This window comes from Myotis myotis, unplaced genomic scaffold (genome assembly GCF_014108235.1).
Source record: "Myotis myotis isolate mMyoMyo1 unplaced genomic scaffold, mMyoMyo1.p scaffold_m19_p_1, whole genome shotgun sequence".
Taxonomy (NCBI): Eukaryota; Metazoa; Chordata; class Mammalia; order Chiroptera; family Vespertilionidae; genus Myotis; species Myotis myotis.
This window is the reverse complement of record NW_023416313.1, coordinates 208,415,747-208,432,079: the sequence shown is the minus strand read 5'-3', so window position 1 is coordinate 208,432,079 and position 16,333 is coordinate 208,415,747. Positions and strand designations below refer to the sequence as shown.

Genomic DNA, 16,333 nt, shown 5'->3' with positions numbered 1-16,333 from the left:
TGCAAATATTTTATGTTAATTACAAAAGACACATCACTGAAGTTAGCCTTACTTCACATCAGACCGTGATATAAAGTATGATCAGATATTTTCCATTTCTTCTGTGAGTGTGGGAAAGAGGAATGACTTTAAAGGGAAGCTCTTTCTTGGTACAAATAATATAACAAACAAGCAAATAGTAGAAGACTTATATCAAATTGTCAGGAGAAAATCGTGATGGCTATTGTGGTGAGAAAGCCTTCCTTGGTTTTGCCAAACTCTATGTTTTCCTGAGTTTTGATAATAGTCTTCTACCTTTTAGGGATCTTTTCAGGTATGGCTAAGGGACTGAATAAACTCTTTAAGTTCAGTATTAACCTACTATTATATTTAATTGAAAGTAACCTTTGTGGCATTTGCAGAAGCTTGGGCTATATTGAATTTAAAGGTGATTTTATTATCTCTAAGTAAGAAAAGAATTTCCAACTTTATTGTCAGTAAACATCTTTAGCAATGCAGAAATAATATGGGTTTCATAGGGACACACTCCATGATATGAAATCACTCCCTTCTATGGCTATATAAATGTTTTTGTTTTTTTTATATCTTCAGAAGAAGCAGAAAATTGTCCCCTGTTAAGATGCATAAGTGTAGTTTGATTGATCTTTATTAATACCTTCTTATAATAGGCACCATGCTAAATGTTTTCATGTCCATGATCTCATTACATCATATTTTATTAAACGAGGGAAACAGGTAAAAGAGACTAGTGGGTGTTGTTGTTGTTGCTATTTTTCCAAAGAGACAGAATGTGGCAGAACTAAGACTTGAAGCTTTTGACTTTGTGGTTCAAGGTACTTCCCTGTGCATCTGTATAGTATTCTATTCTTACCAACACACTGCTGGTAATACCCTGGCTGTCAGACAAACAGGCAACATTTCTGTTCCACCCACTACCACCTTCAACCCTCTCCCCAACTCCCAGGCTAAAGTCTGGCATTCTCATTGAAAGTGTCCACCTCTACATTTAATTCCTCAACTGTTATCTTCATCCATACCCAGTGTTGAGATCGAACTTCAGAATTCCTTGACTTTTAGAAATGTTGGTTTCAGAGGTCTTCATATACCCTCTGCTGTAATGTTAAGAGACACACTGTAGAGAACCTATTCATTGTAACTTCCAGATATATTTCAAATCTGAATTTTCTTTATTACCACATTTTTTATTCTAGCTCAAGCCACCAACTTGAAACAGACAAAAGTCTAGACTATGAGAGTATTTCATATTGTGCTTCCAGAGCATGGTGCATGGGCCAATAGTGTTGGCATCATCAGGGAGCTTGTTAGAAATGCAAAATCACTGCCCCACCCTGGACTTGGAGAATTAGAAGCTGCATTTTAACAAGATCTCCAGATATTTGTGTGCACTTTAAAGTTAGAGGATCTCTGTGATGACAGACCTCCTTTGCCTCCTTCATTACATTCTCCCCTTTGCATTCAATGTGATTTTTAAAAATGTATGTTCATATCATTTCTCCACTGTAAATGCTTTTTAATGGCTTCCCATCTCAAAATAAAACCCAAACTCTCTACAATAATATACGAAGTCCTCCAAGATCTGTTTTCTACCCATTCCCAGGCACCTGACTTCCTTTCAGTTCCTAAAACACACCAACAAGACTTGCCTCATTATTTCCTCTACTCAGAACACTCCCCTTTTGCTCTGGGCATGATCTTAGTTTTCTTAATCTTTATCTTTTTAAATGTCACTTCTTGGATAAAATTCACAAGATTCCTCTAGTTGTTCTCTATCATAACCATGCTGATTTCCTTCAGAACTTATATTTCAATTAGTTCTTATATTATCTATTTACTAGAGGCCTGATGCATGAAAATTCATGCAAGAGTAGGCCTTTCTTCCCCTGGCTGCCGGCACTAGCTTCCCTCTGGCACCCGGGACCTGAGCTTCCCTCCTCTGGCCGCCACAGGCACCTAGGACCCGGGCTGCTTCCCTCCGACCGCCAGCAGGCACCTGGGACTCCAGCTTTGCTCTGGCTCCAGCTTCATCCAGAAGGATGTCCAGAATGATGCCTGGAAGGATGTCCAGCCTAATTAGCATATTATCCTTTTATTATTATGGATATCCTAACCATTGTCCATTTCCCCTCTTGGACTAGATAAGGGTAAAACACATGACTATTTCCCTAATACTTAAGACAGTGAATGGCACAGGGAAGATACTCTATAAATTTCTGTTGAACAATTGAGTAAACATAGTTATGCTCTTGCTTATGGAACTTTTTTCAGGAGTATATAATTAAAGAGAACTTGTTAGTATTTATAATCCTTATAATTATTACTAGTTTTTTTGTAGTTTTAGGCTCAGTTAGCTATACAAATTCTGAAAGACTCCTAATACCAACTTTTAGCAACACCAGTGTAGTGATTTTTGTGTCCAAGCTATTTGCAGATGTTAGCTAGTTCTCATTTACCTACTGTAAGCAACATATATTACCTTTATATCAGATATCCAGCCATCTCCTTAATGGAAACCAGAAATGGTTTTCTATAAGTATAATTGCTTTGGTCAAGAGTTGATGAGGGAACATATTGTACAGATATTAATTTCTTTATGGCTTTTTTAAAGACAAAGTTCAGGAGAGGATGAAATGGTAATGAGTTCAAGGGCTGATGTCTTGAAATATTAGGCTACAACTGATGGCTAACTCAGGGTCAGAAAAAGAAAACTCCCTTGTGATGTATCATTGCACAATTGCATGAAGCAGATGTGTAATCGAGGCTGTATCTTTCCTTGAAACATCTGGCATTAGTCATCATGGAAGCAGGTGCCTAGGTTGAACAGATCACATGAATGTTCCAGGATGACACATTTCTGTTGTTTCTGGGTTGCATTTGAATTTTCTTTGGCTTCTGTCAACCCAAGCACATTAATGATCAAAATGATAATGCAGAGAAAGATTGCCCAAGAAAGAGGGGTAAACAAGGTGGTTGCTGCTTCTGGCATGATGAGCTCTGGGTTTTAGAAAAATTAGTAAGTCATTCTGTGATTGACAACCCATGACAGTCCAGATGTAATATTTGTATACTTATTGTGACAGGTTGAGTCACAATTTTGATGAATGGTGCTTGTCTCAGAATAGAAGGTTTGCCTCTAGTTAGCCAAAGTCTTTGCTAGGTCTTAGCCAACCATGGGTCAGGGTGTCATAAAAGTTTACTGAATTGTACCCTTTGTCCTCACATCAGGCTTTGTGTCTCACTTGATGAAGGTCTACAAAAGTCCTGGAACAAGGTTTATAAATGTATAAAACTTTAGCCAGGGTACAACTGTGAGAACTCACTAAGAGAATGTGGTGAAGTCACCTGTTCTGCGATGCTTTTTCCCTTTGCTTTCCTCTAGCATGGCATTAATTCATTGATTGTTAGATTTCCAGGATGAAAACCATCTGGTTATTCAGGTCTGTGGATTATGATCTCTTAGAATCTCATGCCGAGTTTGGCTGGAACTTGTGAATAGTTGAGGTTCTCATAGTGGCTCTGTTTCTCAAGGTGTGGTGTGCTAACTATCTGTTTCAGACTTACCTGGCATGCTGGTGGAATGCAGACTCCTGGGGCTGTCCCTGCAAATCTACTGAATCAGAGTTTCTAAAATAAGGTTTAAAATTATACGTTTCTAACAAATGTTTCAGATGAACCTGATTAATCCTAAAAGTTTGAGAACTATTAGCTTCTGTTAAAGTTAAATGTGCAATTTTAAAATTATTTCTAATAGACATTAAATAGAATAGGGGATTAATATAGTCAATAAAGATTTTGTGAATCAGCAATAATTTTACAACCCATTTTTGGTTTCTCAGCTATGATGCTACTGAAATTATCCTACCATTAGAAATTTAAGTATATGAGTCCTCAATAGTGACTCTCTATAGAACAAAAACTTATTTTCAGAGATGGTTTACATGGTTTGGAGTGCATGTGTGTGTTTGTGTATGTGTGTAGAAGAAAGGAGAATTAACCAGGAGCCTGTTGTGAATGAGGATTTTAGATTGCTCTTTCTTATCCCAAGTCAAATACTTACGGACTACAAGGACTAGGAAGACTTTGTCTTTTTTTTTTCCTTTAGTGAAATGATTTTAAGAAATTTCCTTCTGTCTTTTTCTTTTGCAAAATATATCTACTCCACCTAAACTCTTCTCATGACCATTGTTATTTAACAAAAAAATCTATAGTACAAAGATGCAAAAATCATCATTTGAAAACCAGGGTGTTTTTAGTCCTCACTGTTTGTCATTTCTTAGGCATATTTATAACAGACAAACAGTAAATACACAAACTGAGTGTCATCATGTAACCAATACTGAGATTACTGGTACCTGAGAAGTCCCTCTTTTTCCTAATTCCAGTCACTAAGCCTTTCCAAGAAGAATACAATTTCCTAATGTCTAGAATTCATCTTATTTCTAATAAATATCTACTCATTTTTTTTCTGTAAACATTAGTCTTTCTGTATATATTGGAATCCTTAGCATCTTGATGATCAATATTTATTCAATTTGACCTTTCCTGACTAAATCCTGATCTTTAAAAGACAGTTTCCTTTTGCTAATTTGTAATTCTAGAATTTATCCTTTATTGAGGGAAGTTCTCTAAGCTCAACTTGAGTCATTTCTGTTTACTCTCTGTTTTGTTTCTAATCTGAAATGTACAAATTAAAATATCAAGATGGTATTAAATAGTCAATATCAATTATGAAGCAGTCGAGGAAATTGCTTGAATTACATTAACTTAACAACCAGTTGACAACTTTTTCCATTTTATACAATGGAAAAACTTGGTCAACAAGCAAAACAGTTGATGGGATATAATGGATTTGATGCAGTAGTTTATTGGGACTGGGGCTAATCCAACAGGAATTGAGATTTGGTATATTAGGGAACTACAAATAAAAATAAATATGGAACTATTGGGGACTTCACATAATTTTTTTCTATTTTAGTGATAAATCAGACTGATAGTCTCAGCAATTCTCAAACCTATTGTCTGCAGGATTTAAACAAAAAGGTATTATGTCAATGTGAAAAAAATATTGTACTTGGGGTCTGACACCTTATGTGGCCATAGGAAAGTTGTATAGCCTCACTTTAAGATTCAGTTTTCAATTCTATAAAATGAGAATAATATTATTTTCTTTGAGAAGTTGTGCTGAGAAGTAAATAAGATTAATATTTCTAAACATAAATAAAGGCCCAAATATAGTAATTACTTAATCAATGTTGGCTTCCCCTATCTTTCAGCATGGTAGCATAGAGTTTTCAAACAAATTTAACATGGGAGGCCGATTCTAGTATAAAAGAAAACAAAACTGTACTATAGCCTTTTCCATGCATTCTATTATTTACTTACCATTCCAAAACAAATTCATGCTAATTACATAGAATTTGGAAATTGAGATTCGAAAAAATTCTCGCTTAATCTCACAGTTTGGAGATAGCCATAGTAAATATTGGTTTTTATAAGTAGCTTACTTAGCACTGTATTTAGTACCCCTCAGAATGCTCTGCACAGAGAAGGCGTACTCAATGTTTAGGAAATTGAACCTTTCCAAGAAGATAAGACAGTGGTTGTAAATCCTTTAGAAACATTAATTACAGGCTTAGAATTGAATCCAGCAGACTTTCTGTTCTACCTGTTGTTTTTTTTAATCCTCAAGGACAGATACTTGTCCTATTAACTTCTCAAATAGCTCTAGGGGCAGAGATTACAACATCTCTTTTTATAACCGGGTAGGTCTCAGAGCAGATGTTAATAAACTAAATCATTTTAAAACTCAATTTTATTAGGCTTTCACTGCATTTTAAAATTAAAGGCAGTTTTTTCCTTTCTTTTTTTAAAGGAGAACAGCGTGGTGGGAAAAACTGAATTAGGAATGCCAAGAGCTGAGTTGTAGCCCCTGCTCATTCATTCATTCATTCATTCATTCATTCAATCATTCATTTCCCTGCCTTAGGACCTAGGTAAGTAGTGCAACTGTGTCACCTTGTAGTAACAGGGGAAATAATGCCTATGCTGCTTTCTTCGCATGTAGTGATTGTGGAAATCAGTTGTGATGATGTATGTGGTGATGTTTTCCATGCACTATGGTGCTATAAGTTTTAGTATGGATATGGCAACAATAGGAAACTGTGCATAACATTAATATAAATAATTCTGTTGGGCTCTACATGAAAGCAATGAATGTAATTGACTTTATTCTCTGCCATTTATTTCTAGGTTCTTAATCATTCTAGATGAGTGTAGCAGGCTGAGAGTTATACCTAGAAAATACAAAATTCTAGAACTTTTGTGGATTATCATGTCATCTCTTTACTAAATTCTAGTCTAGAAATTCGGAAAGCAGAATTAGGGGGTGGGGGAGATAATACATTTTCCAGCCCTCATCTTACCTAGGTCTAAAGGTCCATTTATATTACCACTTTCCCTTAGTTTCTATCCTTAGATACAACATAATGATAATTGTTGTTCAAAGCATTAGCATTTGGGGAAAAAAATAACATTAACCCCTAAATAATATAATCGTGTATCCCTTAGACATGTGGTAAGATTTATATGTCCCTCAACAGAGAGAATATACATTTTGAAGTTAGAACAAACTGGGTTGAATTATTGCTCCACTTCAGCTATGTGACTACGGGCTAAGTCATTATCCTCTCTAAGTCTCAGCCTCATGAGGATTAAGTGAAATGGCACATCTAGTGTACCCAGGACAGGGCTTAGCCCATTGTAGGCATACTGTGTTAGTTTTCTTTCCTTCTCTTTGCACCAAAATATTTCCTCATTTTAACAGATAAGAATGTTTGACAATTTAGAGTAACATGAAATATCTATTGGATTTATTTTACCTAGGAATAGTGTAAAGATCTATGCTTTTATTTACATGCATTAAGAGGCCAGGAATTATATTGTCGAAAAATATGTTTTATAGGAAATTTGCCTGCCTTGCATAATGCACAAACATAAGCTACAGTTGGGTTAATGACTTAAATGTGAAATGGGAACCACAGAAGGGATAGAAGAAAGTATAGAGGGATATTTTAATGGTCTTGGATTGGAAAAAGGCTTTCTCTCCATGATAACAACTCAGGGGGAGTCTTAAAAGAAAAATATGACACATTTGATTGTACTAAAATTTAATACCTCCGTTTGGCTAAACAACAACAACAACAACAACACACAAACAAACAAATAAAACAAAAACAAACAAACATAACCATAAAACAAAGGGTAAACTGTGGAAATTCATTTACAACTCAGAAGCAAAGGCTAATAGTCTTAACATCCTTATGGAGCTTTGTAAAGAGCTTCAGCAAATCAATAGGAAAGATAACCAATTTAGTACAATAAGCAAAAGTCATAAAAGGGCAATTATTTAGGCGACTCACTCTTCCCACCTGTAAAGCTTACTTTGGTAGTATTGAGTCCAAGTGCTGATAGGATTAAACCACCTTTATATGAGAATGGGAAGACAATGATCCTATATTGGAGCACCATGACTAGCTCTGTTTTGAATGAATGAGTTTTCTTAACTGGCTGAGTGGTTATGCCTGTAAGTTTCCTAAAAAAAAAAAAAAAAAAAAAAAAAAAAAAAAAAAAAAAATTGCTTAAAAATTCTAGTTTTTAAAATGTGATCTTTCCAAACATTTTCATTTACTTTGTCCTCTTTGTCAGAGCATTCAAGAACACACATCTAATAATTTCTTGATGACCCAGTTCATCGAGGACTGATTACTGTGCTAGAATGCAGTGCAATGAGGTTAGGAAGAGCTGTTTATCCCTATGCTAGCGAGGGTCAGAGTGCTATGCATTTTGAATTCTTAGGGAGATATTAATGCTAGCAACAAAGACAATCAGACAAATTATAGTTACCCTTTAAAATCCCCTGGAAAGTTTCCACCATGGAGATGAATATATAATCACTCTCTAGTAATTCCTGAATAGCCCATTTTTCTTTTTCACTGGAAAGAATTGTTCTTTCTTTGATTAAGACTCAGATAAGATAGTTGGTTTCCAATGTGGGACCGGGTTCTATTAAAAAAAATATGTGCAGCCCTAGCTGGTTTGGCTCAGTGGATAGAGCATTGGCCTGCAGACTGAAGGGTCTGCGAACAGATTCCAGTCAAGAGCATATGCCCGGGTTGCGGGCTCGATCCCCAAAAGGGAGCGTGCAGGAAGCAGCCAAGCCTATCAATGATTCGCTCTCATCATTGATGTTTCTCTCTCTCTCCCTTCCTCTCTGAAATCAATTATATAGGGCGGATAGGGAGGATGTGGCCCTGCCCCCTGTCACACACAGAGCAGCAGGGTGATCAGGGGGTTTGGGCGCTGCCCCCTGTCACGCTGATCCCAGTGCCGGGAGGCCTCGCAGCTCCGCTGATCCTGGTGCTGGGAGGCATATTACCCTTTTACTATATAGGATAGAGGCCTGGTGCACTGGTGGGGGCTGGCTGGTTTGTCCTGAAGGGTGTCCTGGATTAGGGTGGGGGTCCCCACTGGGGTGCCTGGCCAGTCTGGGTGAGGGGCTGAGGGCTGTTTTCAGGCTGGCAGACGACTGAAGCTCCCAACCGCTCCTTTTTTTCTTTTTTATTTTGGGCCAGCTTTAGCTCTGAGGCTTGGCTCCAGCTCTTAGGCCTCTGCTGCTGAAAGCAGGTATCTGGTTTGTTTTGGTTCTATAATCGAAACACTGTTTCACCTCCAGCTCTGAGATCCTGGCTGGCTGAAAGCAGGTTTCTGGGGTTTTGTTTAGCTTCTATGTTTGTAGCAATGTTTCAAACTGCAAGCTCAGAGGCTGGCAGCAGCAGGTGGGGAACGTTGGAGTCCTCCGTCACTGAAGCAAGCAAGCCTCATGTTCACTTCAAGCTGCCTGGCTGCTGGCCACCATCTTGGCTGGCAATTAATTTGCATATAACCCTGATTAGCCAATGGGAAGGGTAGCAGAGGTATGGCTAATTACCATGTTTCTCTTTTATTAGCTATATTTTTTTCAAATCTTCAATTAAACTCGGGCACTCTGTGTTTATACTTTACATGAATGTGATTACATCTTCATACCTACTCTATGAAATATACCCATTTTACAAGTGAGAAAATGGAGGCTTTGAAAAATTAAATTCCTTACCAGCTGATGCATGGGAGGTAATAAATGGAAGAGCCTGAGATTTTGATTTAGATTAATCTTATGCTATACCAAATTTCTTAGAATTGTATGTAAAATAAAAATAAAAATGTTCAGAGTGAGGGTCTAATAAACTCTCCACTGAATAAAACATGGAAGTTTGAGGTCTGAGCCTTGCGAGTAAATGTGTAGGAGCTACTCAGAGGCTTGACTGTCTTCTGCCTCTCATTGGCATTCTGCCCAGGTGAGGCATTACTCCGCGTATCTGTAGCGATGATAAGTACAGTATGAGGTGCCATGGTTTATAAAGATAGAGTTTTTGATCATGTATGCAGCTTGCCACACTGTATTATATGAAATACATTGTGATTGAGCAATGAATGAAAATAATTTCATCTTCTCCTGGGGATTTCGCATTTCACACCTCTACACTGGCATTGTCCTCATGAATATTTCATTGTGCCTCAGAGTTGGGTAATAGAATTGAGCACCTCAGAGATGGAAGCTTTCCTGGGAGGGATGTGCATAATCAGACGATGAACAATACAATTGACTATGCATGATGTAACTCCTACTATATACACCCAAAAGAAAACCCTGAGTAAGGAAAATAAACCCACCACGGCATGTTTGCTGTTTATTCATGATTGCACAGTTCTTGGCTTCGAAACTCTGGACTCAAAAATGGTGACGTAAATGGCAAGAGTTATGGGGAGTCTCTGAGAAACAGGGACTTTTATATAAACCTTTCTTGTAATCATTGTGATCAAATGACTTAATGTGCCTCTGTTGTTTTTTTTCATTTTAAAGAAGAGATTAGCTAAGGAATCATTCTCCAAACCTTACCTTAAACCATGAAGTCAAATACGTGCCCAAATGTTTTAGATTTTCATGACACTTAAGCTTTTTTTGTGATTCCTTTTCATTGCTTTCAGTAAGAATCCTTTGCATTGCTCTCAGGATGAGTTACTGTCCTGTCTTCTCAGCCATTATCTCTCTCCTTCTCCCATTCAGTCTCCTCCTCTCTTCCTCCGCCTCCCCCTCCCCCTCCCATCACATAGCTGCTCCACAGGAAGAGCCAGCTTAAACACATTTGTTAAATTATACATTTTGTCTACTTTATAAAGTCATTTATTCCTCTTATTAAGCCCAGGTTGCTACAGAACTTCCTCAATTTTTAATGTATGACCTGCCATAAATTATTTTTTTCAACATTTTACTTTGGAATTAACACTAATTTCTTTGTTTTGTAAAATCCCATGGATGAGCAGCTCCATATTTTATTCTTCCCACTCTCTACCTTCCCTTTGTGCCTGAGGAAATGCTACTGGTGGCCATGCTTTGGAAACCTTGGCTAAAACCACACACAAGCTGGGTGACTTGGGTGACTTTGGGCTCTTGCGTAACTTCTCTAAATCTTCACTTCTTATCTATAGACTGCAGGTGATAATAATAATGATGCTTCATGGAGTCAATGTGAGGATTATACAAGATGATGCTTATGAAATTCTTGGCATATTGTATGTGTTAAAAACATGTTAACTTTTGTTATGACTGTCATCATTTCACTTCTCAGTTCTTTTGTGTTTGAAACACAATCTGTGCTTTAGAGTTCATATTTGCTTGGTAACATTTATCATAAATGTTATGTTGTCCTGATTTCAGTGTTCCCACCCATTCTGATTCTTCTTCACTGACATCATTCTCTTTAGTTACCACTTCATTTTTCTCCTTTTATTGCTATATGGCTTAAAGGAATATTCTGTATTATTGGGTCTGGGTTCAGAATTTTAGAAGCCCTCAGCTCTGAAAAGACTGCGGGACCCCCACCCGCCAATACCCACCCCTATACAAGTCAAAATAAAATAATATATTTTGAAATGAAACAATCCTATAGTAATTACCTCTCACTTATAGGTGAGAAATATGAGCTTTAAGTGATGAGATTAAATTAGATTTTTGTATTTTATAATTATAAATTTCTGAATCAATTCACTGTTCCTGAACTTTTTACTTATTTAGAGGGGCAACTATTAAGCTGCTGTTAGCGTCTGTATACATAATTCAACCATGAAAGGCAGTTGCCATTTCTTTAAGAAATACACAATCACACACACATATACATACATACTACTATATGTATATGTATACATATATACACACATGTATTATACATATAGTCATGATATTGTTTACAGTACATAAAGTCTGGAGGGAAATGATAAGGACATAAAGACAGCTGTTTCATCTGCCATTTGCTAGCAGATTTTTGTGTAGTTTTTTTCAAAATGTATGAGTCTCCTTTCCTCATCTGTGAAAATAAGGTCATAACAATATTTGCTTCTCAGGGTTGTTATGAAAATTAAGGAAGATTATGCAGGTGACAACACTTGAGAAGTTATTAAGCATTACATAACTTCAGTGCATTAAATTTAAATATGATATGCTTTCTTTGTCTCATTAAATCATTTAGATGTGAGATCAAGGTCAATACTGAATAATTCTTTCCTACCTATCCCCAGCTGTTCAGCAACGCATTCCTGGATGCTTAGTGAGCATAGACTCTTTCCCACCAAAGTGTTGTTGCCATGGTAAAGTTTCTTTCATGACAAGGAAAAGGCCAAGGGGCAGGTGTAAAAAGTTACACCCACTTCATAGACTTGTTGGGAGGTTTAGATGCAATTATTTGTAAAGTACTCACCACACTGCCAAGCGCATAAAGAATGCTAAGTAAATGAAACTGTGATAGATTGTTATTGATAATGTCTTTGGAAGAAGGGCACATTCCAATTTTTAGTGTTATTCAGACCTGTGGTTCAAGATTTACAGAAAGTGAAGGTGAGAGTCAGATTGAGGTGAGGACAGCCAAATTTAACATGGAAACAGGCACAGGATATATAGACAGTAGCATCAGTCTTCCTAATTTTTATAGACGGTGATTTTAGATAGCCAAGCTTATTTTTAAAAATACTATAATTCCTCATTGGCTCCTATGGAAGGTGGGCGATATAAATTAGAAAGCCTTTATTTTTCTGAGCATCATGGGGTTTGGGGTGCAATTTGGGGGCAGTACGTGAAACAGAGCTGAAATTTTCAGCATTCTAAAGGGAAGAGGTATTTTAGGATCCTGAGGAAATTAGAGAAGGAATAGGAAGAGTCAACAAGTTTGGGCAACATGTAGTGAAGGAGAAGAGGAAGAGAAATCCTGGTAGTAATTTGGAACAGAAAATAAATATCTAATGGAAGCTTCAAAGGTTTTTGGAAGAATGTGCAATTTAAATATCATCCTCCATCTTTGCTACAAACTCTTCAGTAAAATCTGCACTGCTCATGTATGCTTTGGTAAAGATGAATTCTTTAGATGAACTATGAGATGGAGAGGTACCACTGACAGAGGGCTAGCACACAGCTGGTGCGTTTGAGAACACTGAAGTCACACTTTGCCTTTCCTGGTTGCCTTTTATTCTGACATCCTTTGTTCTCAGAGGCTTTCATTATACAGAGCAGGCTTCCTCATTCATAACTTTGAAGTCACCTTCAAGTTAGGCTGTGACCTCTGGAACCCCCAATTCTACTTTAATATGCATAGTACTTTGATGTGAGGTGTTAGAACTATAGTTTAAAGGATAAGGAGGCAAAATCACAGGGATGCCGGTGGTAATGGTAGTACCAATAATTGCTACTGGCTGTAGAGAAAATCATGGTATAATGGAAAGATCCATGTACTATTTGAGTTAGATCCACTTGAACTTGAATCAAGATTCTGTCATTGTTTGCACTGTGACTTCAATAAACTTTTATTATTTCTCTAAAACTTAGGTATTCTCTTTCATAAACTCTTTCCTTGTAGAATTGTGAAAGGCCCACAAAATCAGAAAAAAGAGGTGGGAGAGCAACGGGGTGAAGAGTCCAGTGGAAATCAGCACTGCCCACTAAAGCTGATTCTTTCTTGATTTTAAAGAAGTAATATTTTGTAATATTTTACAGAACATGATTAGTTCTACAATATACCAAAAGAAAGATGCTTTGATAAATATTTATGAAGTACTTATAATAATCAATGAAGTGTTTAGGTATTCTAATTTTTATTTTTATTGTGAATAATTTGATAAGTTTACATAAGATTCAGATATTCATACAACAGTTCCTATTCACTGCCTATGTATAAAACTCAATTTAAAAAAATTATTATTAAACTACCAAGAGGATAAACAACTGGCCAGTTATTTCTTTTTCAGCATAATTGTTTAGATGTTGATAAATTTAACATTTCCAACACCAAATATATACAACACAAAACATCAATAGCAATATACTATATTTTCAAATGTAATCTTAAGATTTTTATTATTCAAAAACATAAGTAGTGGAACCAAGATGGTGGCATAGGTGAACACCTGTACTTGTTGCCTCTCACAAACACATCAAAACTAAAATTAAAAGACAGAACAGATATCATCCAGAACCATAGAAGGGCTGGCTGAGTGGAAGTTCTGCACCTGGAAGGGAAGAAAAAAGCACATTAAAACTGGTAAGAGGTGCGGAGGTGAGGAGGCACGAGCAAACGGGCTGACAACTGGGTGTGCTGTTGTGTTTTTTCAATCGGGAGGGAGATACAAGCACCCGATTGCTCTGAACTCCCGTTCTGGGTGAGACTCTGGGGACCCTGACTCATGCAGGAAGAAACTGGACTGTCTGGCATGGGACAGGAACACGAGAGTATTTTATCTCAGAGGTGCTCACAGCAATCATTGTTCCTGTGTGGGGGCGCAGGACGCAGAGACACAGAGATGCAGGAACCCCCCAGATGCAAGGCTGACTGGCAGCCATTGCTGTTTGCTCCACCCTGGTGATTCCCTGAGACCCTGCCCCACCCAATTTACAACCCCACCCAAGCTGTGTGCAGTGGCTTTTGCATATGAATGGCCTGTCCTTTTGCAGCCTAACCTAACAAACTACAGCTGGGTCAGAGAGCTCCAAAGCTTCCAAAAGAAGGCCCAAGGCTTGGCAGCAGCAGCCTGCCTTGCTTCTCAGCTGGGCCTCATCTGGGCACTTCCAAATCCCAAACAAAGAGGAGGAATCTGCAGATCTCAATGTAGCTCCTACTGGGTGGCCTCAGGCAGTGGCTGACTTTGCACCTCCTTGGAGATCCCAAGAGCCAGTGTACCCAGTGGTCAGTGTGAGACCATACCAGATTACAACTCTTCACATCCATAAGTGACACACTCAAGGGATAGACTCAATGAGCACCAGCGCCCCACTGAAGCAAGTCCTGCCACATAAGGGTGTCTCCAGCATAGCAGTTCTTCCATTGTAGATACAGCTGGTCCTCACAGTCAATTGGCCTGAAGGTCAATTCCTCCCAGTGATACCAACAGCAATCAAGGCTTAACTACAACAAGATTGTGCACACAGGCCACAAAGGGGTGCACCAAGAGTGTCTACCTCAGGTGATTTGGGAGGCTGAGCCACTGGGCCCTGTAGGACACCTAGTACACAAGGCCACTCTATTAACACGGGGAAGCAGCCAAAATGCAGAGACAAAGAAACATGTCACAAATGAAATAAATGGAGGAAATCAAACTATTGGATCTAGAGTTCAAAACCACTGTTATAAAGTTACTCAAGAATCTTCTAGAAACCTCTGAGAAATTTAGTGAGGCCCTCAAGGATATGGAAAAGGACCAAGCAGAAATTAAGCATACACTAACTGAAAGAAAGAATAATATACAGAGATCCAACGGCAGACTAGAGGAACCCAAGAATCAAGTCAAAGATTTGAAATATGAAGAAACAAAAAACACCCAACCAGAAAAGCAAAAAGCAAAAATAATCCAAAAATATGAAGATGGTGTAAGGAGCCTCTGGGACAACTTCAAGTTTACCAATATCTGAATTATGGGGGTGCCAGAAGAAGAGAGAGAGCAAGATATTGAAAACCTATTTGAAGAAATAACGACAGAAATCTTCCCCTACCTGGTGAAAGAAATAGACTTACAAGTCTAGGAATTGCAGAGAATCCCAAACAAGAGGAATCCAAAGAGGACCACACCAGGACACATCATAATTAAAATGCCAAGGGAAAAAGACAAAGAGAGAATCTTAAAAGCAGCAAGAGAAAAACAATTAGTTACCTACAAGGGAGTACCCCTAAGATTGTCAGCTGATTTCTCAACAGAAACCATGCAGGCCAGAAGGGAGTGGCAAGAAATATTCAAAGTGATGAATAGCAAGAACCTACAACCAAGATTACTCTACGCAGCAAAGCTATCATTTAGAATTGAAGATCAGATAAAGAGCTTCACGGATAAGAAAAAGCTAAAGGAGTTCATCGCCACCAAACCAGTATTATATGAAATGCTGAAGAGTATTCTTGAAGAAGAAGAAGAAGAAGAAGAAGAAGAAGAAGAAGAAGAAGAAGAAGAAGAAGAAGAAGAAGAAGAAGAAGAAGAAGAAGAAGAAGGAGGAGGAGGAGGAGGAGGAGGAAGAAAGAAGAAGGAAGAAAGAAGAAGGTAAAGAAAACAATTATGAACAACAAAGTGACAACAAATATATAACTATCGATAAGTGAATCTAAAAATCAAGTGAATAAAAAATCTGATAAACAGAATAAACTGGTGAATATAATAGAATTGGGGGCATAGAAAGGGAGTGGACTGACAATTCTCGGGGAAAGGTGGTGTTGTGGGTGTGGAAAGAGATTGGACAATAATTTTACACCTATGGACGAGGACAGTGGTGGGGAGTAAGGGCAAGGGGTGGGCTGGGAACCGGTGGAGGGGAGCTATGGGGGGGGGGTGAAGAGGAACAACTGTAATAATCTGAACAATAAAGATTTATTAAAAAATAAAATAAAAATAAAAAAGTAAAAACATAAATAGCCAAGAAAAAAAAGATTTTTATTATTCAATTAGCCTATTAAATTAAGATATAGTTCATGTACTAAGGGGAGGACTACTGAACCATTTATTAGACAAAGAACATGAAATTATTCATTCTCCTCAGTCTGCTTCATATTTCTAGTGCATCTGGAGCTAGGAAATGCCAACCAATTTAAAAAGGAAATAATCACCATCTCTCTGCCAATATTTTCTGTCTTAATTGAACTAAAGATTATGGCTAACATTTTTCATTTAGCTGTTGCTGGGCAAAGATTTACCTTCTATA

At 37.6% G+C, this 16,333-nt stretch overlaps 1 long non-coding RNA gene across 1 annotated transcript; it reads left to right on the top strand.

The window, feature by feature from the left end:
- The first annotated feature begins 3,571 nt into the window (after positions 1 to 3,571).
- LOC118664841 lies at positions 3,572 to 13,196 on the top strand. The gene is made up of 4 exons (XR_004970428.1): positions 3,572 to 3,652; positions 4,994 to 5,058; positions 5,891 to 6,011; positions 13,017 to 13,196. It is a non-coding gene; the product is annotated as an uncharacterized LOC118664841 (long non-coding RNA).
- The last annotated feature ends 3,137 nt before the right edge of the window (positions 13,197 to 16,333 follow it).